This window comes from Camelus bactrianus, chromosome 35, assembly GCF_048773025.1.
Source record: "Camelus bactrianus isolate YW-2024 breed Bactrian camel chromosome 35, ASM4877302v1, whole genome shotgun sequence".
Lineage (NCBI taxonomy): Eukaryota > Metazoa > Chordata > Mammalia > Artiodactyla > Camelidae > Camelus > Camelus bactrianus.
The window spans coordinates 11,711,393-11,735,288 of record NC_133573.1 but is presented as its reverse complement, the minus strand read 5'-3'; the positions used below and the strand labels follow the sequence as shown (position 1 = coordinate 11,735,288).

The window sequence follows — 23,896 nt, the reverse complement described above, 5'->3', positions numbered from 1 at the left end:
TTTTCTCTACATTGTCTTTCCCAGAGCACAAGTTTTTAATTTTAATAAAATTCAGCTTATCAGTTCTTTCCTTCATGGATTGTGCCTTTAGTGTTGTATCTGGAGTCATTTGTCATACCTAAGATCATCGAAGTTTTCTTCTAGGTAATCTTTTAGGAATTTTATGGTTTTGTATTTTACATTTAGGTCTTTGATCCATTTTGAGTTAGTTTTTGTGAAGGTCTGTGACTAATAATTTTGCCTGTGGATGTCCAGTGGTTCCAGCACCATTGGTTGAAAAGATTATCATTGCCCCATAGTATTGGGTTTGCTCCTTTGTCACAGATCAGTTGGCTGTATTTTTGTAGGTGTGTTTCTGGGCTCTCTGTTCACTTCCACTGATCCATTTGTTCTTTCACCACTACCACACTGACGTGATTACTGTAGCTTTACAGTAAGGCTTGAAGTCCAGTAGTGTTAGTCCTCTAGCTTTATTCCTCTTCGATATTGAGTTGGCTATTCTGAGTCTTTTGCCTCTCCATGTAAACTTTAGAATGAGTTTGTTGATATCTGTAGAAGAACCTGCTTGGATTTAGGTTGGGATTGCATTGAATCTGCAGATGAAGTTGGAAAGAACTGATGTCTTGACAGTATTGAGTCTTCCTATCCATTAACATGGAATTTCCACTTATTTAGTTATTTGATATCTTTCATGAGAGTTTTATAATTTTTCTCATGTAGGTCTTAGACATATTTTGTTAGATTTATAACTAAGTATTTCATTTGGGATGGCATTAATGTAAATAGCAATGTGTTTTTAATTTTAAATTCCACTTATTCATTATTGGTATCTGCTTAACTTTTTCAGCAATTGATGGATGCCTGGGAGTTGATCTGCATATGTACTCAGAAATGTTTTGCCACCTGAGACCTGTGAGGGGGTAAGTTTCATGGTTCAATCTGTAACTAGTGTAGGGACGGGGTGGGATCTGTTATGTATTTGGCTAATTTCAATTTATTCTAATTTATCAGATTCTAAATATTTTGTGGATATTATGGTGGAGGGCAGGAATAAAAAAAAAATCATGTGAACATCCAGATCTTTCTTCCACAAGTTCCTTTTGGAATAGAAGGTGAAAAGAATACCGTCTTTCAGAACAGTTCAGTGTGAAAAGTTTGAGAGGGGAAAAAGATAAAAATTTGTCCTTAGCACAATTCTTATCACATTGCCCTCAAGCCAAGGGCTGTCATATAGAAAACCATTTTACATTGAAATTGTATCATATGGTCATTTGACTACTACATTTGCTGTTTATGTGTGTATAATCTAAATCCTATCTAGTACTTCAAGAAAGGATTTAAGGAGTTCAGCAGTAAAATTTAGTTGGCACAGTAATAGGCACATATAGGGTAATCAGAATAGAGACTAGATGCCCTGTAGAGAAAGGAGATCTTTTGTTAAAAAAAAATAGTACTGATTAAACAATTGCTTACTAGATTTCATTCTGGCTTCTTGATAGTCAAGTCAAAACAGGTAAATTAAGTATTTATTTTATTATATTTTAAATTGAAGTATAGTCAGTTACAATGTGTCAGTTTCTGGTGTACAGCACAGTGTCCCAGTCATGCATATACATACATATATTTGTTTTCATATTCTTTTTCATTAAAGGTTATTAGAAGATATTGAACATAGTACCCTGTGCTATACAGAAGAAACTTTATGAAACCTATTTTTATATATATTGGCTAACATTTGTAAATCTCAGACTCCCAAATTTACCCCTTCCCAACCCCTTTCCCCAGTAACTGTAAGATTGTTTACTATGTCTGTGAGTCTTTCTGTTTTGTAGATGAGTTCATTAGTGTCCTATTTTTTTCTTTTCTTTTCTTTTTTTTGGATTCCACATATGAGTGATATCATATGGTATTTTTCTTTCTCTTTCTGGCTTCACTTAGAATGATGTTCTTTAGGTCCATCCATGTTGCTGCACATGGCACTTTATTCTTTTTTATGGCTGAGTAGTATTCCATTGTATAAATAGACCACAACTTCTTTTAAATAAAATATTTATCTGGCTCAAAGTATATAACCAAAATAAAATTTGACCTGTTGAATAAAAATGACATGTGAGGTTTTAAATTTCTAAAACATATTTGACAATAATTAGTGTCTTTAAATAGCTATTACATATATGAATATCTCAGTAAATGGTCACTGTTAAAAGGAATTTCTTTAGGAGGAACAACTCAGTTTTTCTACCAACTCAGTTTATGGTGAGAATTACCAAATGTAGGGAGACTTGCTCTGATTGAATTTATGACCAAAAAAATGTTGAAAAGAAGAAAAAGAAGAGAGAGAGAAATAGAGAAACTGTGAGATCCTGGAAAATGTCCAGAAAAGTTGTTGGTTAGATGTTGAGCAATTCGTCATGTTGTGGTATCTTAATCATGTTTAGCCGTAGAACACCAGGATAAAGTGTGGTGTCCTTGTGCTCTGATCCACCGGAGCCTGGAGGATTGGGCTTTATAACACTTCCTGGGCTGTTGCCTTCAGGGACGCTCACCTCCTCAGCCCCACGTCACTGACGGTGATAGCAGTCATGTACTGGAGACACACTTTCCCAGCTCCTTTGATCCTGGCCTTCAGAAAACTGTATTTTAATCACAACCCATAAAAATAAAAGTTTCTTAACAGGAGTTACCCTTGCCACACACAGTATCTGGTGATATTTTCTGTCCCAGGAAATATTCTCTGGGTTTTTTTTTTGTTTTCTAACATTGGTCATGGTTTACTATGTTGATTTCACAACTGAGCTGATTGAACGGACCGTGTGTGTAAATGAAGTTTGATCTGCCCTGCCACACTCCTTCATTTCTTGACTGTGGCTGCTTCCAGTGTGAAAAGCCTGAAACTCTTGTTCTCTGGCCCTTCACACAGGAAGTCTGCTGTTCTACTGATGCGTTTTTCCAGAATCTAACCCTTTCCTAAAACCTCTTTATACATCTAGATGTTCGCTTGCCAAATTTGCTCAATCTGAAGTGACACATTGTATGAGGTTTATTTTTCCTTGATTTAGTTTTTCTTGATTGGCTTCTTTCCTTTCATGAAACACCAACTGTGTATTCATTGAGCGCACATGAGCAGTAATACTTGTGCCAGGCCCTGTGGTGGTAGCCGCTGAGCCCCCCTGCCCCTCTGGGTCCACATGGATTTACCCTGAGGCCCTCAGTGGCTCAGCAGGGCAGGAACACGAAGTCAGGCTCCCTCCAGCAGGACACAGGGCACCTGCAGTGGGGGGCTTTGGCTCAAGGACTCCCTGTGGCGTGGCTGAACCCTTGGGATGGGGCTGCAGCCGCAGGCCCCCCTCAGTGCTCCTTTCTTCCCTTTCTCCTCTGTAGGCATCAGGCCTGCAACATGGTCTGAAAGCTCTCCCTACCTTCTGCATTTCCCAGGAATCCTCGGCCCCTCTCATCCTGTCATGGCCCCTGCTCTCCAGCAGACCCACGCTGACCTCCCTGACAGCAGTAAACCCCTATTAACCGTGTTCACTGTCCTCAGGGATGCAGTGGTAGTTGAGGAAGAGTCTAGAGCATTTCCACATTGTAGTATTATGTTCCATGTATATGGTGCACACAGTTTCTTTTATTAGAGTTTAGAAGAGGGAAAGACTGTTTATAATGAGGATACAAAAGAGGAGGTTCTGGGGGAAGGGCCCATGGCCTCCTGGCACACAGTAGGAAGGCAGTAACGAGTGAGCGAGTGCAGTTTGGACCAGGGGAAGTGGGCATGGGGAGGGTATATTAGGACTTAGAAGTGATGGAGAAGGGCAGGATGAGGAAGATCAAGGAGGGCGGAGCTGAGGGTTTCTGCAAGGAGAGCTTGGAGATCAAGTTGGAAGGATAGATGGAAGGATAGACTGGAGAGCACTTGATATACCAGGCTGAGTGGGTCTTAATCTGCCGGAGCTGAAACTCCATCACAGGTGTTTCAGTCAGGAATACAGTGATCGTGGGATTTTAGGAAAATCAACCTGTGCACAGTGTGGCTAGGGAAACAAAACAGGAGAGAGTACTGATCGTAAAGCCACATAGTCCAATTTTGCAGTGGTCATTGGTGGCAGAGAAAATGGGAAGAAGGAGTGATTTCAAGGGACATTGTAAAGAGAGAGGAAACAAGACTTCAGGAGTGAAAATGGGGAGGGGGCGCTGAGCAAGCTGGGGCAGTGGTAACCCTCGGGTCCTGTGCGTTAGCAGCTCTGAGAAGAGCGGTACCTCGGTAACAGAAGTGAGGACAATAATCCTGGATAGAGCCGTCTAACTGCTTCCTTGCCTTTTGTATCCATGCTGAGCTGGGAAGGAAATGATGACCTCTGCTCCTTTTTGTAGACACATAACATTTGAGAGGCTGGCAGGACAGCTAAGTGTCCATCAGACTTTTGGAAACGGGGACTAAGGCTCAGGAGGGGAGTGAGTGCAGTTGTCACCAACGTTCACTTACACTGCCTCCCATTGAGGACTTTGCTCATTTCCTTTACTGTTAAGCTCCTGTTAGAATCCTTAATGCACATCCTATATGTTTACTTCATAAAAGGTTCAAGGACCTGTAAAAAGGCAGAAAACAAAAGGCCATCTGAAAATCTGTTGGTGATCTCCCAATTATTAAAAAAAATCTTCAGAAATGATTCTGTAACCTCAGTTGTTTCAAAAATGAAACACTTTTCCAAAGACTGGGTACATATACCTCACATACGAGACAGAAACATGCACAGTATTCTTCATAGTCCATTACAGAATGGAAAAGATAAATTACCACATTCAAAACTAGATGTCATGGAAGTGCTTCCTGGAAATTGCAAATAATTTCTGTTGGATTTAAAACTACTTTTTTAAAAAAACACCCCCAGGTGAGTTATGCCAAAATTTAAGGGCAACATGTTAAGTTATCCAACTAGAATAATTTTAGCATACTAGTGATGAGGAAATGAACTGAGACGTCTTGTACATCTTGTTAAGTATTACAATTCTCAAAATATTTTTCACTGTAAAGAAGAGATTACACTATTGACATTGGGATTTCTTTTTAATCTGAAGAAGAAAATGATTTAGAAAATCGTCGTCCTTTACAGTGAAGCCAGTTAACATTTCAAGGCAGACTTTTGAGGGGAAATTTTTTTATTATTAAATATTATGTTCTCATATTGCATCAGAGAAATTTATCACCACTGTCTTTAGAAAACATGTGGCACTCATTGCTTGTTAAAACTTCTGTGGATTTCAGAAAACCACAAAGTTTTTCACTTTGGTTCCTATCTTGTGTCTGGTATTTTCCATACATAGTCATTTTAACGTTACTGTCACTTTATACAGTCAGGATTTGTGTGTATCAGCGTGCTGGTGAATGACAACTCCACATCTTTTTAAAAGATTCTGTCTGGGGAAAATATTTCCATACTGGTTTCTCTACTCGAGAGCCTTGGTGGGAGCTGAAGCAGTCAACGCCTTAAGGCCTTTCTGTTTTGCTGTGCATCCAGATTTCTTTGGACAGCAGCCCCAGGAAAGGGTAAACATTTATTTATTTATTAATTTACTAATGTTCAGTGTATGTCTGTTTAGGTTATTTACCTTCGATCTAGCATACAACGAAGAGTTCTGTAAATCTGCATTGATTGTCATGGTAGTGTGATCAGTGCTTTGAACTGTAGATATGAAAATTAAAACTAACACTTGTTTTTTTTTTAATTGAAGTATAGTCAGTTTACAGTGTTGTGTCTGTTTCTGGTGTACTGCATAATGGTTCAGTCATACATATACATACATATATTCCTTTTCATATTCTTTTTCATTGTAGGTTACTACAAGGTACAGAATATAGTCCCCTGTGCTATACAGTATGAACTTGTTGTTTATCTGTTTTATATATAGTAGTTAGTATCTGCAAATCTAGAACTCCCAATTTATCCCTTCCCACCCCCTTCCTCCCCTGGTATCCATAAGTTTGTTTTCTGTGTCTCTCAGTCTGTTTCTGTTTTGTAAATCAGTTCATTGATCTGTTTTTTGTTGTTGTTTGGTTTTTTTTTTAGATTCCACATGTAAGTGATGTGTGGTATTTTTCTTTCTCTTCTGGCTTGCTTCACTTAGAATGACATGCTCCCAGTACATCCATGTTGCTGCACATGGCATTATTTTTATGGCTGAGTAGTGTCCCGTTGTATAAATATACCACAGCTTCTTTATCCAGTCATCTGTCAGTGGACATTTAGATTGTTTCCATGTCTTGGCTATGGTAAATAGTGCTGCTTTGAACATTGGGGTGCATGTGTCTTCTTGAATTAAGGTTCCCTCTGGATATATGATCACTAGTGAGATTGCTGGATTTTATGATAGTGTATTTTTAGTTTTTTGGGGAATCTCCATACTGTTTTCCATAGCGGCTGCACCAAACTACATTCCCACCAACAGTGCAGGGGGATTCCCTTTTCTGCACACCCTCTCCAGCATTTATCATTTGTGGACTTTTGAATGATGGCTGTTGTGACCGGTGTGAGGTGATACCTCAGTGTAGTTTTGATTTCCATTTTTCTGATAATTAGCAACATTGAGCATTTTTTCATGTGCCTACTGGCCATTCATATGTTTTCATTGGAGTATTGCTTGTTTGTAGGTCTTCTGCCCATTTTTGGATTGGGTTGTGTGTTTTATTTCTTATTCAGTTGTATGAGCTGTTTATATATTCTGGAGATTAAGCTCTCATCAGTCTCATCTTTTGCAAACTCCCTGCAGGACCATTTCTGCACCAATTTTTTCTTTTTCCTTTTTTTTCTTACTGTATTTTGTGAGAGTCCTCCTGTATTTTGAAATTAGAGACACTCTGTCAGAGTTCAGTAGGTGTTCCATGCGATTCAGTGGGTTTGCAGATGTATTTCTTGGTGTATTTGTGGGAGAGGGTGAGTTGTGAGTCTCTCTACTCTGCCATCTTGGCTCCCGCCCCCAAGGATTTTTCTTTTTTCTTTTAACAATATATCCTGGAAATCACTCCATATCAGTTCCTAAATATCATCTGTGTCATATTCATTCCTCCTTTTTTTTTGTTTTTGGGTGGTGCAGACTCCATCAGAAGAATATGTCATTATTCAACCAGTCTCTGGATGTGTGTCTTAAGACCTTTATACAGAGAGAAATTAGCTCCTTGGTATGAAAAAACTTCCATATATTTTATCCCAGTTTTTTTCTGTAGACTGCTTCTTGTGTGTGTGTGTCATTCTTTTTATAATGTGTTCTGTTTTACATTTTTTAAATTTTTATGTAATTGGATTTATCAGTCATGTGTTACTTTGGGACATTCGGTCATAGTTAGGCTTTTTCCACATGTAGGTTATAAAGGACAGACCTGTGTTTTCTTCTAGTACTTCATGGCCACATTTTCCTAAGGAATTTCATTCTGTTGCCTCTTGTCAGATGTGAATACAGTTTTACCCTTCACCGAGAACGTATGGCATCCCAACTTTTTTTTAATACTGAATTCTTTAATACGCTCAACAATGTGTTTAAAATGTCAGGAGAGAATTTATAATGTGTCCTTGTTCTATTTTGTGTGTAAATGCCCCTTGATATCTTTTTCCAGGAAGTCAATGAAAATTCTCTTAAGAGATTAAGTGCCTACTTAGAAAACCTCCAGAAGCCAGGGTTCAAGTCTTTGAAACCAACTCAGCTCATGTTTTATGTTAAGAGAAACAGACCAGAATTCCTCCGATGGCCAGGAGCACTTTAGCACTTCCGGTACGTGTCTTATTTCTCGTGTGTCCCTTGCAAGCTTCATGTGTCCGTTCTGTCTGACAGTGCCAGAATAACTTTGGATTGAAACCTTGGGTGTAGAAAATAATATCATTTAATTGAGTGTTTTCCTAGAATAGATTCTAAGTCTGGCTGCATGTGTTTGACGAGCATTTTTTTTATGTTTAATTTTTTTTTTTTTACCAGAAAACTGAAGTGTTTCTATTTGTCCCCTTCTTATTTCAGTTCATTTTTAAGCATTAAACATGTAGATAACAGTTAATATTTTTTTAAAATATAGCTTGTTTTTTTATTTAGTCCTCAAAGGATCTGTGAGATGGGTAGTATTTGCCTACTTGTAACTTAGTGATGTCCTGGGACCAGATTAGAGATCTTGAACCCAGGTCTTTTAACTCCAGCCCCATGCTGTTTCTAAAATCCAATCAATCTTAATATACAGCCTTCTGTTTGGTCCTTTGTCACTTGCTTTAGCCACGATCCAGTGATATTTAAAACTAAGGGCAAATATGGCTCTGTCATTTCTGTAAACATCCATCCTTTTAGTGATCCTTGAGGAAATAATTTTAGTTTTAGCATGAACTTTAAACCAATTTAAAGATTTACTGAGGGCTTCCTGTGTGAGTTAATGCTGAAACAGATAGTTGTAGTCAGCTCCAGCTAAGAGAAAAATACTTGAGTTGATGGTTAACCTTGAATCATTTATTAAATAAAAGCAGATTATAAAAAAAAATTAGAAATGGAAGCAAACATTCAGCATATATGACAACAAGATAATGTTAATATATAAAGAGTTCTTAGAAGTCAAAAAGAAAACAGTAGCTCTGTTACAAAAATGGGCAAACAGTGACTTGACAGTTCAGGAATAATACACATAAATAGCCAATAAGCATATAAAAAGGTTTAACCTGAGTAATCAAATACAAACTGAATTAGGTAGTATTTATCCCAATAAAGACATGTGCAATCTGGTACTGGCATTCCACACTGTATTGCAGCCCTTGCATTGGACTCAGTAATTAATGGGATTGATAAGCTAGAAACTGAGATTTATTCCTTGACTTAGCTCTTCTAAGGATAAACTGTTTCTTCCTAACATCAAATGCAGGAATTTGAATTTTCCTTTCCTCTTTCACCGATTAGAATAATTCTCCAACTAGTATTTCTCACTTTACTGTCAGTGATTCAACTAAAAAAATCTTTTCTCAGTTTGCGCATCGTAGACTCCTTAAATCTGTGTGGTGAGTGTGGTAGGTAGCTCTGAGACTGATGTAGACTGATGTCTGTCACCAGTGGCCAAGACAAGACACACTTCAGCCTTGTGTGGAACGGTGAAAAATTAAAATCAACTTCTGTGCACATCAGTTTCAGAAGTAGTGAATGAATCATGCTATGTTCGTTATATAGATTAGTAGTGAATGAATCATGCTATGTTCGTTATATAGATTATATAGCTACTAAAAAGAAAGAGGTTGATGTATGCATACCGACATGGGAGGGTCGCCAATGCTCAGTAACAAAAGTTCAAAGTAATGGATCCAGGCGAGTACCATTTATGTACTTAAAAGGAACAGTTGACACCAGGGTGTGGGTGTATGCAGATACATGAGCTTATGTGTCATATGAAACATATAGAGCACAGAAAAGGGCAGAGCAGGGCCATCCCAGAGAACTCTCTGTGGTGATATAAATGTCCTGTATCTGCACCGTCTGGCGCAGCCAGCAATAGCCCCATATGGCTGTTGAGCATTTGCAGTGTGGCTAGTGTGGAGCTGAATTTTACATTTTATTTAACTTCAATTACTTTAATTTTAAATAGCCATATATGGCTAGTAGCTATCAGATTTTAGACAGTGCAGATCTAAATGCTTGTGTACCTAACTTAATAGTGTTATATTGAGTGAAAGTGTGAGGTTGTGTGTCTGCCAACAGGAGACTTGACTTTATATAATTTTGCAATAAGGATATACTTATATAATACTTCTATAATTTTTTAAACCAATTTAAACAGTTTTTGGGAAAGGGAGGGCATAGCTCAGGGGTAGAGAGCATGCTTAGAGTGCACAAGGTCCTGGGTTCAATCCCCAGTACCTCCATTAAAATAAGTAAATATATATATGTATGTATATATATATATATATACATACCTAATTACTTCCCCACCCCACCCTCAATTTTTTTTAATCAGATTGTGAAGCACTAACTTTTTTTAAAATTAGGGAATTTAGAGTCTCTTCTGAAAATAGTGAGTCACTAGCTAGTTGGATGGGGAAGCATGAGGACAAACTCAATCAGAAAGAAAAGTTGAAATGAGTTTCTGTGACCACTGAGCCTGAATTGGCCCCTCTCCTCTGAACCACTTTCACAGGACAGCCTCCCTCTCCCCCTTCACTCAGCTCTGGAAACTGTCTTGGGGGACACTTGCTCATAGGAAAGCTTGTCCATCCCTTAGACTGTAGAGACCAAATTTATGAAGAGCATTGAAAATATTCTGAATCCCTCTCGTGGGCTGGGGTGGGTTTGACCACTGGTGCCAAACTAGAAAAGGGGGTTAACAATTTCAGGGACTTCATGAAGCTTAGGGTAGTGTGGTACAGTTTTGGAGAAGGGACAGAATTTTCCATTTACAGATGATTTGCCAATAGGGTGAATTTTAAGCGGTAATGGAGTGTTTTTAAAGATTTTGATTCTATAAATGCTGTATTAAAAAATGTTTTTGAAGTAAAGCAAATGATCCTCTGTATTAATTGGGTGAATTATATTCTCTAGGGTTTTGAGCAGTCAGATTTACTTTGAACACCAGAGATCTGCTAAGCACAATATTATATATTCTCAACTCCTGCAGTTTATCTATTGAGCATGTCCAAAGCTTGAATAATAATGTGCACTCCCAGCTTCTCAAAGAGGCCAAAGGGATATCTGACAGGCCTATCAAATGGGACAAGTCTTACTACTCCTTTACTGGATTCAAGGACCCTAACGAAGACCTTGAGCAAGTCTGGAGAACGGAAACAACCCTAACGTATGTAAGAGTTTTTATTTAACTAAACTTACTGCGGTCATGTTTAAAGTCTAATTTTCCAGGAAAAGTAATGGTATTAAGTATAGCTAATCCAGTAACCATTACAAAAAAGATATTTCATGTTTCTTACTTTAGGTTGCTGGAATACTTCTAATTGTATTTGATTTTTTGGCCTTTTGAACTTTTGATACCAAACACATGCAGGAGGTGGTTTTGTTCAAGTTTTAAAAATTCTACTCCCCAAGTTACCCCTGGTAAAGGGTCTAAGGACCCAGAACTCAGCCTGAGCCAACTGGCACAGTAATGAAAACAGGTGGAAACTGAAGAGCCAGTTCACCAGGGTAAGTGGGGTCCCACCAGGTTCCTGTCCAAGCTGAGTATTTATGGTTTCCTTATTTGTATGTAGTTCATCCTGTAAAACTCCTCAGTCTCTAATCAAAGTAGACTCTTTTCCATTATATTATATTACATTATACTAGAGAGTGAGTTTTTTTGTTTGTTTTTTTAGAGGGGGAGGTTAATTAGGTTTTTATTTTATTTATTTTTTTATTATTTATTTTAATGGAGGTTCTGGGGATTGAACCCAGGACCTCGTGCATGCTAAGCACACACTCTACCACTGAGCTACACCCTCCCCCTTAGAGAGTGAGCTTTTAAGAGTAGGACACATGTTTTAGTCATCTCTCTTTCTGCTAATCTGCGTCATAGATTCGTAAAACCCATCCAGCATTTTGATTACACTGAATTAAAGGACTTTTGAGTAAGTGTGGATGCAAAGTGCTGGAGGCAGAGGATGGAGAACTGAGGTTTCAAATGGAAATGTGAAGTAGCTTAATATAGATGGTAGGGGTAGAAGGGACCTAGCAATGATGTAGAGGGCCGTTTTTAAAAAATAATACCTCTGTTGATTTCATTAGTGTTTACTAAAAAACATCTGTTTTTAGCAAGAGTTGCTTTGTCTTAAGGAAAATTTCGGTGTAGAGATGAGTTGTGTTACTATGAATTCTTGATTTCCTCCAGAGGTGTACTTTGTTTTAAATTCAAGTTCTCATGTTGACAGTTAACCAGGACAAGCTCATTTGGATTTGTCCACCCTTAAAGAGGATAGCAACATGAATTAAATAGACCACAGCTTTAGAAATTGAAATCAGTGGAAATTTAACTTTCTAATGTACTGACCATCATTATCCAAGTCCACTTGTCAGTAGCTATCTTGTCAGACATTGAAACAAACCCATTATTAGCCAGATAGAACCTTTCTTTTCTTAGCTTTGCCAGATAAAACTAACAGTGGTGGAGCATTACATGTTTTAGCCTTGTTTAAAACAGAAATCTTGCATTCACTTTAAAACTGTGATTTCAAATTAATACAGAATTTTCCTCAGTGAAACAGACAGCATTCAGAGTTGCTTACAGAAGAGCTGGGATGGGGTTGTGGCTGGTTCTTGGTATAATGCTATGTCCATATCTTTTATTTCCCTGCATTTTTCTTGGGCTGGAGAGGATTGAGAGTTGACTGGTATCACCTTCAATCTTCCTCCTCAATATCTGTCTTCTAAAATCTACCAGTTAGAGATTTCTGTTTGTTTAGTTTTTAATTCTTACATTAGAGGCCCTTGGGTTTGATTTCTTGAGCGTTGCTATTGTCTTAGTGACTTTCCTGAACCAGATCATCACACCACGTGGAGTTTGAGTTTAGCTTATGAGTATAATTTTAGAGCAGACAGTCCAGGCTGAGTAGGATGGGAGAGGGTAGCCTGCAGTGAAAAGGGCAGGAGTAATGCATCCTGCTCTTTGGGCACGTTGAGTAAATTGTCACGAAGATAAAATGCTGCAGAAAAATCTATGTTGCCTTTACCAGCGTGCCTTCGAGTGCCGATGCCCAGTAATGAGAGTTGTACAAATTTGGGAGATTTCATCTCTTATCTCCATAGCCTCACCTGGTTTCCCTGTTCCAATGTGTTCACATAGGCCCAGAGCCCCTTCCAGCGAGTCTGGACATTTTCCCAAATGTGGACCTTGCCCAGTTTGAAGGACCCCCTGATGAGGTTGGTCCAGCACTTTGTTTCATGTTAAGTTCCTCCCAGTAAGGATTCCAGGAATGTATGTTATCAAAGCCAGAATGGTACCTGTATTGGTTTCTTGTTTTAACTATTAATTTTTTTAATTTTTAATTATTTTGCAAATAATTATAAAATTGTTGAACTATATGAGAGCTTCCAAATCATATGAATGGAGTGACTGCCCCCTCATCGGATTGAGGGTACCTGTAACTCGGCCAGAACCTGTTCACCACTGTGGGCATTCTGGTCAGTTTGTCTTTATTTTCACTTGTATTGTTTAACTCATCTTTATTCTATTTGCAGTTTATAGAATAGGCCTCACAAGGAGCACATACTAAATTAAATGATGATGATTCTGCAAATTTACATCAAACTGATCTTCACCTGATTTACAAATTGCATTCACCTGAGCAAAATTTATTATTGAAAGCATACTAAGATATTTCTAATATCTCAGAACGTAATGTTAAAAAATATAGCAGTATTGTTTAGTGTGAACGGTCAAGTAATTTTGCTTTTGTTTCTGCAGAGAAGTGCAGGCTGAACTTCTCGCACCATTTTGAGATAAAACACAGAAATTGTGAAAGTAAATCAGTTTTTTTTTTTTAAAGATACAACATAGAAGAATTATCAGGTCATAAAAAGCTCCATTTAATCTATTTTCTCACTGTACCTGGTAATTACATTTCAGTCTACATCTTAGTATGTGTAATTTTGAATTTCCCAGCAAACTGTGCTGTATCTTACTGCAGAATCACTTTATACTGTATAAAAAGGATAAAATGAAACATTTAATGCTTAAAGTGTTTTTTTAATTATATGCTAGTCTAAAAAATTTACCAGTCTAAAAAAAAAGTAGGAAATGCTACTCTGTGTTGTGACTTTTAGTATTTCCATATTTTGCATATTTTCTGATTATCAAATAATATAACAAAAATGTATTTTAATGGTAGAATTTGTGTCTGGAAGGAGCCAACAGGATCCGTATGTATCTAAACAAAATTACCCCATGTGTAGTGTCTGTCCCACTGAGAACAGGGTGTCATGGGACTAGAAAAACCATTGAAACGCTATTCTGCCAGCTTCTGCCATGTCAGTAAATGTCAGGCTCCCATTTTTTCCACTTGAAGTTTATTCAGGTAGTTTTACTTCACTCTCAGTGTCTAAGTTCTGAATCAGCCCTAATGTCCAGGAAATACCACGTTGGACGACTGCAGCATTGGGATGACTTCTCTACAACACTGGGGAAGTTTATGATCGTGCGTTAACTCCTGTCATGCATTTATTCACACTTCCTCTTGTTCATAGGCCAAGTCAGTGTCCTTCAAAACTGCACGTCATAACTTTAATGTCTGTAGTCTCCTTTAATCTGGAATGGTTCCTCGGTGTTTTCTTGTCTTTTATCACTGTTGTGTTATTTTGTAGAATGTCCCTCAGTTTGAGTTTTTTGAGTTTATCTGATAATTTCTTCATAATTAGAGCCAGATTATGCATACTTGGCAGGTATACCCCCAAAGTGACGTGTGTTGTTTTCCGTGGATAATGTCGGAGGCATATGATGTTGATTGAGCCTATTACTAGTGATACTAACTTGAACCATATGATTAAGGTGGTTCTCCCAGTTTTTTCCACCGTCTTTCCTTTCAGTTAGTTTCTTTTGAGGAGCTACATAGGGCTATGATAAAGTATGTATCCTTTTATTTGCCACATTTTTACCCCTTACCTCTAGTATTCATTGATGATTCTTGCCCAAATCTCATACTGTGACAATGGCTCCAAATGATAATTCTCTAATCTTGTCATCCCTTCCAGCGGGCTCCTCTGTCCCCATCATCCTCTGAGGGCTCTCTCACTTTCTGGTTCACCAAGGTATTCCAGGCCCATCTGGACTGTCCCTGCCATCCAGCGTTGGATGGAGCCATTTTTCCGAGAGGCCCTGGTTCTTTCTAGTAGGAATGATTTTTAGAAACCAGGATCCGGGTGCTCCCTGTGCACGATGGCTGCTGACTTCCCAGGGATCAGCTGGAAAACATGTCTTTATCTTTGTAGCTAGGTTTAATATCTGCATAGACACATAGAGAATTAAATACCATGTTCTGAACTTTCATTTTTATCTCATTTTGTTAGAAACAAAACACAAAAATTGTTAAACTAGGCCACTTAAATTTTATACACGAAATGTAAAAATTCCAAAACTCAGGTCATGAATATATAATCATAAGATTATATTCAGTCTATATTTTAAAACATTTGGTCCACAAACCACACACAGTATGGCCATTTGGTAATACATTTGTCAACAAATCATCCTTTTTCTTACATGATTTAAAGTAAATTGATTAACATGTATTACTTAATAAATGAGGAAAGGTTGAAAAATTATGATAGCTATTAGTAGTCAGTGATATAAAGTAAGATATTTTTACTTATTTTCTTATTTCTCACACATGCAGAAATGACAAAATCTTCACCAATATTCTTAAAGAGGGGGTGGGAAGAATTATTAATGACTACACACAGTTAATGAATCAAAAACATGTTCCTTAAAGGAACACCTTTAAGCTGGTGAGGAAAGGATAAATTAGGAGTTTGGGATTAGCAGAAACAAACTATTACATATAAAATAAATAGCAAGGTTGTACTGTATAGCACAGGGAACAATATTCAATATCCTGTAACAAACCAGAATGGAAAAGAATATTTATTTTTATATATATATATAATATATATATATCTCAGATATATATATATCTGAATCACCTGGCTGTACACCAGACACTAGCACAACAGTGTAAATCAGCTATACTTAATTAAAAAAAAAAAGTGAAACACCTTTACCTGGAGGATAAGTTCCCAATTCCTTACCCCAGTGTGCAAGACCTTTTACGATCACAGACACAGAGGCCTCTCCGGTCTCATCTCATGCCCCCTTCTGTCTAAACATCACGTGATCTGGGCACGTTGGTTCATCTTACAGTTCCCTGTGCACCAGCATGGTTGGTGTTCCCTTCCCTCTCACCAATCTGCCTGAAAAAATCTGATCCATCTCTCGGGTTCCAGGTCCCATATCACCTGCTCTGTAGAACCTTCCAAGCAGAATTAATTCTTCCTCTATTCTCATAGAAGCTTATATATTCTGTTCCAGCTGCATATCTCTCTGTTCCTTACTGGAGGTATCTTCCTCATATACTCAATACAACACGCTTTTAGGCTTTCAGGAGAAAGATTTGGTACATACAGATGTTTTGGTTGGTTCTGTGAGTCTTGATAACTTTTTAAATGTTGTAGATCATAACATCTAAAACCTTTACGATGACTATTAAAAGGAACCTTTACAAGGTGTGTTTGGCACACACTTCTGAGATGGACGTGAGCCCTTCTGCAGTGTTACTTGTTAACGGCCAACTGCCCCGACAGTATCCCACAGGACATGTCAGATGTCCCGGGATGGGCACCACATGACATGTGCATGTTCCCTCTGTAGACTTTTTCCTTTGTGCTGAGCCACTTATATGGTTGATGGGGAGCAAATAAAGGAGGGGGGGAGGTGATTGTAGACTGAAGTGGCTGAGATGAGCCGAGAGCTGGGCATTCAGTAGGGTGCAGAGGAGCAGAGGGGTGAACAGACCCACCCGAGGGGGGCAGGTGGTTGGAGACTTGGAGATGGGTCAGATCTGAGCTGTGGAAAGATGGGATAGAGAGCTGAGGGAGAAAGCAGGGAGAGCTTGGGGCACTAACAGCCAAGATTAAAATAAAGGAAGAAACTGGATCCACCCAGTTAGAATCCACAAAGTAATCTTCATGAGTTCCTTCATCAGGAAACATTGCCTTTTAAATGTCGCCTGCACCATGAGATGCTTCTCCGGATTGACTTTGTCATGGCCCGGCTGTACTGGAACAGCATCTGCAACGTTTGCTCCAGTAGGAGGAGGGCGGCTGCCCTGTGTGTGCGTGACTGAAGTAGTGACCATCTCGTGTGGCCTGTTGACAGTTGCAGTAACCATAAGTGAGGTTTGAAGCATCTCTAATGATTTTAAAAATCATCCCACCTCTGGAAATCTAGTGACAGGTTTGGCATAGTTAAAATCTGATTTTTTTGATAGAGGACATTGTCATAACCAGAATGTGATTTAACAGCTGCTAGCAGTTCTTTAAGAGACCTATTTTAGAAGTAGGTATTTACACGAACAGACTTGGTAAGAGTACTTATATTTCAGTAAAATGTTTAACTGGAAACTCAGTTTACATGGGGGCTTCTTTAAGGTGCTGAGCACGTCTTGGAGTAGTAGAAATGTTCCAGTTATAGTTACTACTGTAAACAGTGTGTCTGTTTTCCTTTCTAGGTCCTGGTTAGATAACAACGGGGAAAGTGCTGTTAAAAAGTTGAAGAACAGTTTGCCGCTTAGAAAAGAACTAGATCATTTAAAAGATGAACTGTCCCATCAGCTGCAGCTCTCAGACATCAGGTAATGAAGAAGAGAAAACCTAATTTAGAGAGTAAAATAAGCATGTGGGTAAAGGTTTCTAACAGTTAAATATTTGCATCCTTAATTATTCTGATAACTAAATATTCTTCAGTTACTTTTTATGAAAACAGTCAAATGTTTATTTAAGAAAACTGTTAGGAATTTCTTGTTTAAAATAGTGAAGTAAGGTTCTGATACTGACATTTTTTAGCATAATAATTGTGGCTTTTTACATAATAAGTTTGTAAGAAAATATGCTTTTCCATATGCACATAATGTATAAAAAATAATTATTTCCCCATCATGTAAGATTGGTATTCAAGTTTAAAAAGAGAAAGGGAGAGAAAAAATGTTGTATTCTTTGGTTCTGTGTTACATAGCATGACTTTTTTTCTTATTTTTAATTGAGGTATAATTGACATAACAATTCAGGTGTATTACATAATAATTCATTGCTTATATACACTGCAAAATGATTACAGTAAGTCTAGTTAATATCTGTCACCATACATAGTTACAAAAATTTTTTTTCTTGTGATGAGAACTTTTAAGATCTACTCTTTCAGACATTTTCAAAAATGTAATACCATATTATTATTTATAGTCACCATATAACATGACTTTTTAAGTAAGTTTTTATAAACTTAGAAATCACACATGCTGGTTTATTATAAAAATAGTTTTAACAGCTGTTATGACCCTAAGGAAGGGGAAAGGAGGGGTCATGTGATTGTCATGCCCACTCCCCACCCCCAAGAGCCTTGAGATACTGTCATCTGGTCTAAGTGCTTAAATTTCTATTACTGCTCGCAGTAGCCTGTTTTGTTGTTTTCAACCCTTATTATCAAGACTTTTTCTTATATTGAACCAAATGACTATTTGGGCACCATGACTGCACCTTTCTCCTGTGCTTGCAAAATACGGATAGTACTCATATGTTCTGTTCTTGTATATGCAAATCATAGTTGTCTAAGCTAATTCAGACTTCACAGGAAAGCATTTACACTGGGGACGTGTAGAGTGTTTGTAGCCGCTTTCTTATCATCGCATCACTAGTTTTAGGCCAAGCTTTGGTTACAGGGGCTCTTCCACGATCTACTAACATAGCATTTTCTAACTGAAAACCAAATAAGATCCTTTTTAAGGATTTATAAAGTAAACAAATTAATATGCATGAAAATAACTTTTTATAAATAAATTTTAAAAGATCTGTCAAAGCAGACTGGGGTTAGGAAAATGAAAGGGTTTCTTAAACATAAACAGAAATAAACATTGTTTTACAATACAATGGAGAAATTCCACAGCTTAAATTCTTACCCTGGTAAATATCAGTAGCTATAACCCACATAAACAAAAGCTCTTCGGGGCTCTCAGTTTTTAAGAGTGCAGAGGGATTCTGAGACCAAAACGTTTGAGGACTGAGGACATGAGAGTTCTCCACTTACTGGGAAATTAACCAAGTCTCCAGCAAAAGGAAGCATTGTGACTGATGACATTGGGGGTTAAAGGGAAAATATTAAAAGCCGTTTTCACTTTATTAGAAATGACATTCTTCAGAATTGCTGTTAGGACGAAGAAGGAACCTAAGTTTTTTTGAGAGTTTGTTTGAGTGCCTTACTCCTTACATTTGTTTCACCCTTTGATTTGCACTGTCTGTGCTGTAGGTAATGTCCCCACTTTGCACATATGACAGAGAAACCGTAGGAAGACTAGAAGCAGTTTGTTCAAGGCCACAGAACTAGTAAATCACAGGATTACAATTCAAACGTGGGGTTTTCTGATACCACTGAATGCCGTTTACATGTACACAGCAGGACCTCTGTGACGTCATTTGAGCACCAAATTCCATCTGGTCACTGAGATTTATTGTTCATCTGTGAAGTAAAGAGATTACATGATGTCATACACTTGATCTTAGCCAAAAGGCTGAGAAGTGATACATGATGTCATAAAAATCACTTTCCCTCGAATATGATAAAAGGGCTCTGGTAAACTATCTGAAATTCCTAATTGGAACTTAAATCTAAGACAGAATCATCATCATCAAACAATGTGGAGAAGAAAAAGATTGTTTTCCAAGTTTTTCCCATTTCAGCCTCTTATTTTAAAAGAGAAACATCGTGTGTTTGCTAGTTCTACTAAATTTTTGGATAGCTGAATACAGTAGTAATATTTTTACCCTCTAGTAAACAAGTCATTTTCCATTTGGTTGTTTCTTGAGAAGTGAGTTCATTTGGAAACGGCTCACTGAGTGAGTGAGTATGCCAACTTGAGAAAGAACCTCTTCAGCTTTCATGGGGATCGGGCAGCTGGGGCTGAACACAAGCCTCCCCCTGCGGGGACACGGTCTCATGTGCTGTGTGCTCTGTTGGACCAGGTGGCAGAGGAGCTGGGGCATCGCACATCACTGTAGCCAGCTGCACAGTCTAGGCCGCCTAGCCCAGCAGAACTTGGAAACACTGAAAAATGCAAAAGGTAAATGATTTCCATTTTCTCTTTTTTTTCCCCTTCAATTTTTATGAAGTATAGTCAGTTTACAATCTCGTGTCAATTTCTGGTGCACAATACTTCAGTCACATAGGAACATACAGATATTTATTTCCATATTCTTTTTCACCATAAGTTACTACATGATACTGAATATAGTTCCTTATGCTACACAGCATGAACCTGTTTATCTATTTTACATTTATTAGTATCTGCAAATCTTGAACTCCCAATTTATCCCTTCCCACTCCCTTCCTCCCCTGGTAACCATAAGTTTGTTTTCTGTGTCTGTGAGTCTTTCTGTTTTGTAGATAAGTTCATTTGTCTCTTTCTCTCTCTTTTTTTTTAGATTCCACATGTAAGTGATACTGTATGGTATTTTTCTTTCTCTTTCTGGCTTACTTCACTGAGAATGACATTTTCGAGGGACATACATGTTGCTGCAAATGGCATTTTATTATTTTTTATGGCTGAGTAGTCTTCCATTGTATAATATACCACATCTTCTTTATCCAGTCATCTGTTGATGGACATTTAGGTTGTTTCTATGTCTTCACTTTTTTTTTAATGGAGGGACTGGGGATTGAACCCAGGACCTCATGCATGCTAAGCATGTGCTCTACCAGTGAGCTCTACTCTCCCCTCCATTTGCTTTTAAAATACATCTCCCTTAACTGCTATACACATCTGTCAATTTTAAAGGAAGACTAAGTGTTAGAAGTCTGTATAGATGTGACTTTATCACAGCTGAATTTTTAAATCTGTTACTCTGCCTTTAAGCTTATACCAAATTTAATCCTGAATTTGTATACTAAATTTCAGTATTTGCACAGTGCTAAAAGAATGAAGCCTGTCTGGACAGTGACCAGAGGGTTTGTGCTTTATTATCAGGATGTACAGTAATATTCACAGACTGGTCCGGGGTGAGTGCAGTGGGCCATGTGATGCTAGGAACCGTGGATGTCCATCATCACTGGGCAAAGGTAAGAAAAAGCTCTGAAAGCAAAAAAAAAAATCTCTGATTTGTCATCAACAGACTTGTGTTTCAAACTAATATGTGCTAATATGTCAGTGAGCTGAAAAAAATTTGTAATCATAGTTTCAACTGTTTGCAGATCAGATGTTTAATTTTACATAATTAGAATTCTTAGAGGACTAATTTTTTTAAGTCCATTTTTATTTGGAAATTTAATAGTCTTTTCTGAAGGGCAACTTTTTAAGGCCTGCATTCTGTTGTTTTGTTCTGAACAGATTTACTGTGGTATAATTGACAGTAAGCTGCGCAGACTTAATATGTATAATTTGATGAGATGTGACGTATGTAAATATCTGTGAAACAATTACCCTTATCAAGATCGTAAGCACACCTGTCACCCTTTGTGAACCTTCTCCTCTGTCCCGCATCCCCTCCCCAGGCAGCCACCGGTCCCCTCTGTGTCCCTGTAGGTGAGTTTACATCTCTAGAGTTTGATGTAAGTAGAATCAAAGTGCAGGTTGGGGGACGATCTGATTTGTTTCACTCAGCTTAATTATTTGGAGATTCACCCATGCTATTCCACGTATGAAGAATTTATTCCTTGTTGTTTCCACGTAGTATACTATCATGGATGTACCACAGTCTGTCCATTCACTTATTGATGCATGTGGGGTTATGTCCATTTTTGGCCCCTAGAAATAAAGCTGCTGTGAACACTTATCTGCAAATGTTTATGTGGACATATATTTCCTTTTCTCTTGGGTAAATACCTAAAAGTGGAATAGCCAGATACGTTTTTAAGAACTGCCAACACTCGCTATGGTTATCTTTTTCACTTTAGCTACTCTAATAGATGTGTGATATTACCTCATTGTGAGTTCAATTTGCATTTCTCTAATGGTGAATGATGGTGGGCATATTTTCATGTGCTTATTTGCCATTCATGTATCTTTGATTAAATGTCATTCAAATCAAATATTTGTTTAAAAAAATACTTGCAAACCACATACCTGACAGTCTTATCTAAGTATATAAAGAATTATATATCTAAATAAAGAACTCTCCAAACTCAACAATTAAAAAAAATGCAGTTAGAAAATGGACAAAAGACATGAACAGACATGTCACAGAAGAGCACATACAGATGACAGAGGCACATGAAAAGCTGTAGAGAAATGCAAATTGAAACTGCAGTGAGATATCATTGTACATCTGTCAGGAGGTCTGAAATGAAAAATAATGACATCCCCAAATGCAGGCCAGGATGCAGAAAACGATCTCACTCATCCATTGCTGTTGAGAATGTAAAATGTCACAAGCTCTCTGGAAGAGTCTGGCAGTTTCTTATAACCACTGGCTTACCACGTGGTTCCGCAGCTACCCTCTTGGGCGTTTCCACTAGAGAAGTGAAAAATTATGTTCACATAGAAACTGTACACTAATGTTCATGGTGGCCAAAAACTAGGGGGGAAAACCCTAATATCCTTCAGTGTTTGAAGGTGGTACAAACTGGCACCTCCTGCAGCAGCCCACCACTCAGCGATGAGGAGGAATGAACTGCCAGTACAGCAGCAGCCCGGGTGGATGTGCTGAGTGAAAGAAGCCAGTCTCCCAAGACTGCATGCTGTACGAGTCCATTTATGTAACACTCTTCAAGTAATATAATTGGGGGAGGGGGGAGTGGTTGCCAGGGGTCGGGGAGAGGGGGAGCAGAGGTGTCCATGGCTGTGGAAGTGTAGCAGGAGGGGTCCTTGTGATGGAACCGTTCTGCATCTTGCCTGCGGTCTGTCATGTGACTGCACACGTGATAAAACTGCATACACTTAAATACACAAGTGCAAGTAAAATGATGAAATCTGAATGAGGTTAGTAGATTGTAGCCACATCCATTTCCTGACTGTGACAGTATATAGTTTTGCAGGATGTCACCAATGGGGAAACTGGATGAAAGCTCTATGGCTGTACACTTCTCTCAAAAAGTTTTTACAATGTAGTTACCATTTACACATGAATAACCAAGAATATAAACTTTCAGCTCTCGACCTGCCCCCCTTCCCTCCTGATTTCAGAGTGCCTCTGGCTACAGGTCTTGCTTCCCTGCCTCCAAGCCTTTCCCTCCTCAGAACTCTTCCTGCTTCAGAAGTTCCAGTGATAGCTTGATGGGCTAATTGCTTTGTGGCTCCAGGCCTGGAACTGGGCAGCTCAGACACTTCCTGGGATTCGAGGCATGTGAGGTTTCTGAACAACAACCACTGTTTTTCTCTATTCTGCATTTCAAAGTCCCAAGAAATAAGTTAGGCAGTATTTGACTTGCTGAAAATTACACAAAGTGAATTTTCTCTTCCAGTTTCTCTCTGGACTCCAGTTTTTAAAGTGAGGATTCATGTGTGCCTGGGACAGTTCTGGTTACCTGTTGTCTGAGTGCATTCACTGTACCCCCATTCATTCACAAAAGGCTTATTAGATGAACAATTGTATGGTCACCTGAGGTTGAGAAACCTCAAATCCAGTTCTGTTATAGCTTAATCTATTTTCTCATCTGTCGATGGGCCTAGCAGCTCCTGTTCGGGTGTTGACAGTGGATGAAGGAATAGGGCAAAGTGTTCTGGACCAGCTACAAAGAATCACTCTAGACACTCAGGTGACTTCTTGTTATTCTTATCATTCTTATTACACCTGCTGACCTGTAACAGATGTGCTTGACTTAGGCACTAGTGAAAACTTTACATTAGGACCATAATTTTCTACATCTAATTACATACACTTATGAATTTATGTAATTTTTTGAGATGCCTTCTCTTTTACTGAAGATTTTAAATCATCTTTAGCTCTCTCTCACTGGTTTCTCCCCCAAACTCTGCACCCCCAACCCCTCTGCATCTCTCCTTGAAAAGCAGTGGGTGGAGGAGCAGAGCAGGGTATAGCTCAAGTGGTAGAGTGCATGCTTAGCATGCATGAGGTCTTGGGTTCAAACCCCAGTACTTCCTCTAAAAATAAGTAAGTAAAAAGAAACAAAAACCAATCCCCCCCCAACAAAAAAAATTAAGGGGAAAAAAAAGCAGTGGATGGCTTCTGAGATGCGGTGCTGGGGCATCTCGTGGGGACTGTGCCC

The 23,896-nt window shown here is 38.3% G+C and overlaps 1 pseudogene; it reads left to right on the top strand.

The window, feature by feature from the left end:
• Positions 1 to 891: 891 nt before the first annotated feature.
• LOC105071888 (T-cell activation inhibitor, mitochondrial-like) lies at positions 892 to 22,936 on the top strand (annotated as a pseudogene).
• Positions 22,937 to 23,896: the final 960 nt, after the last annotated feature.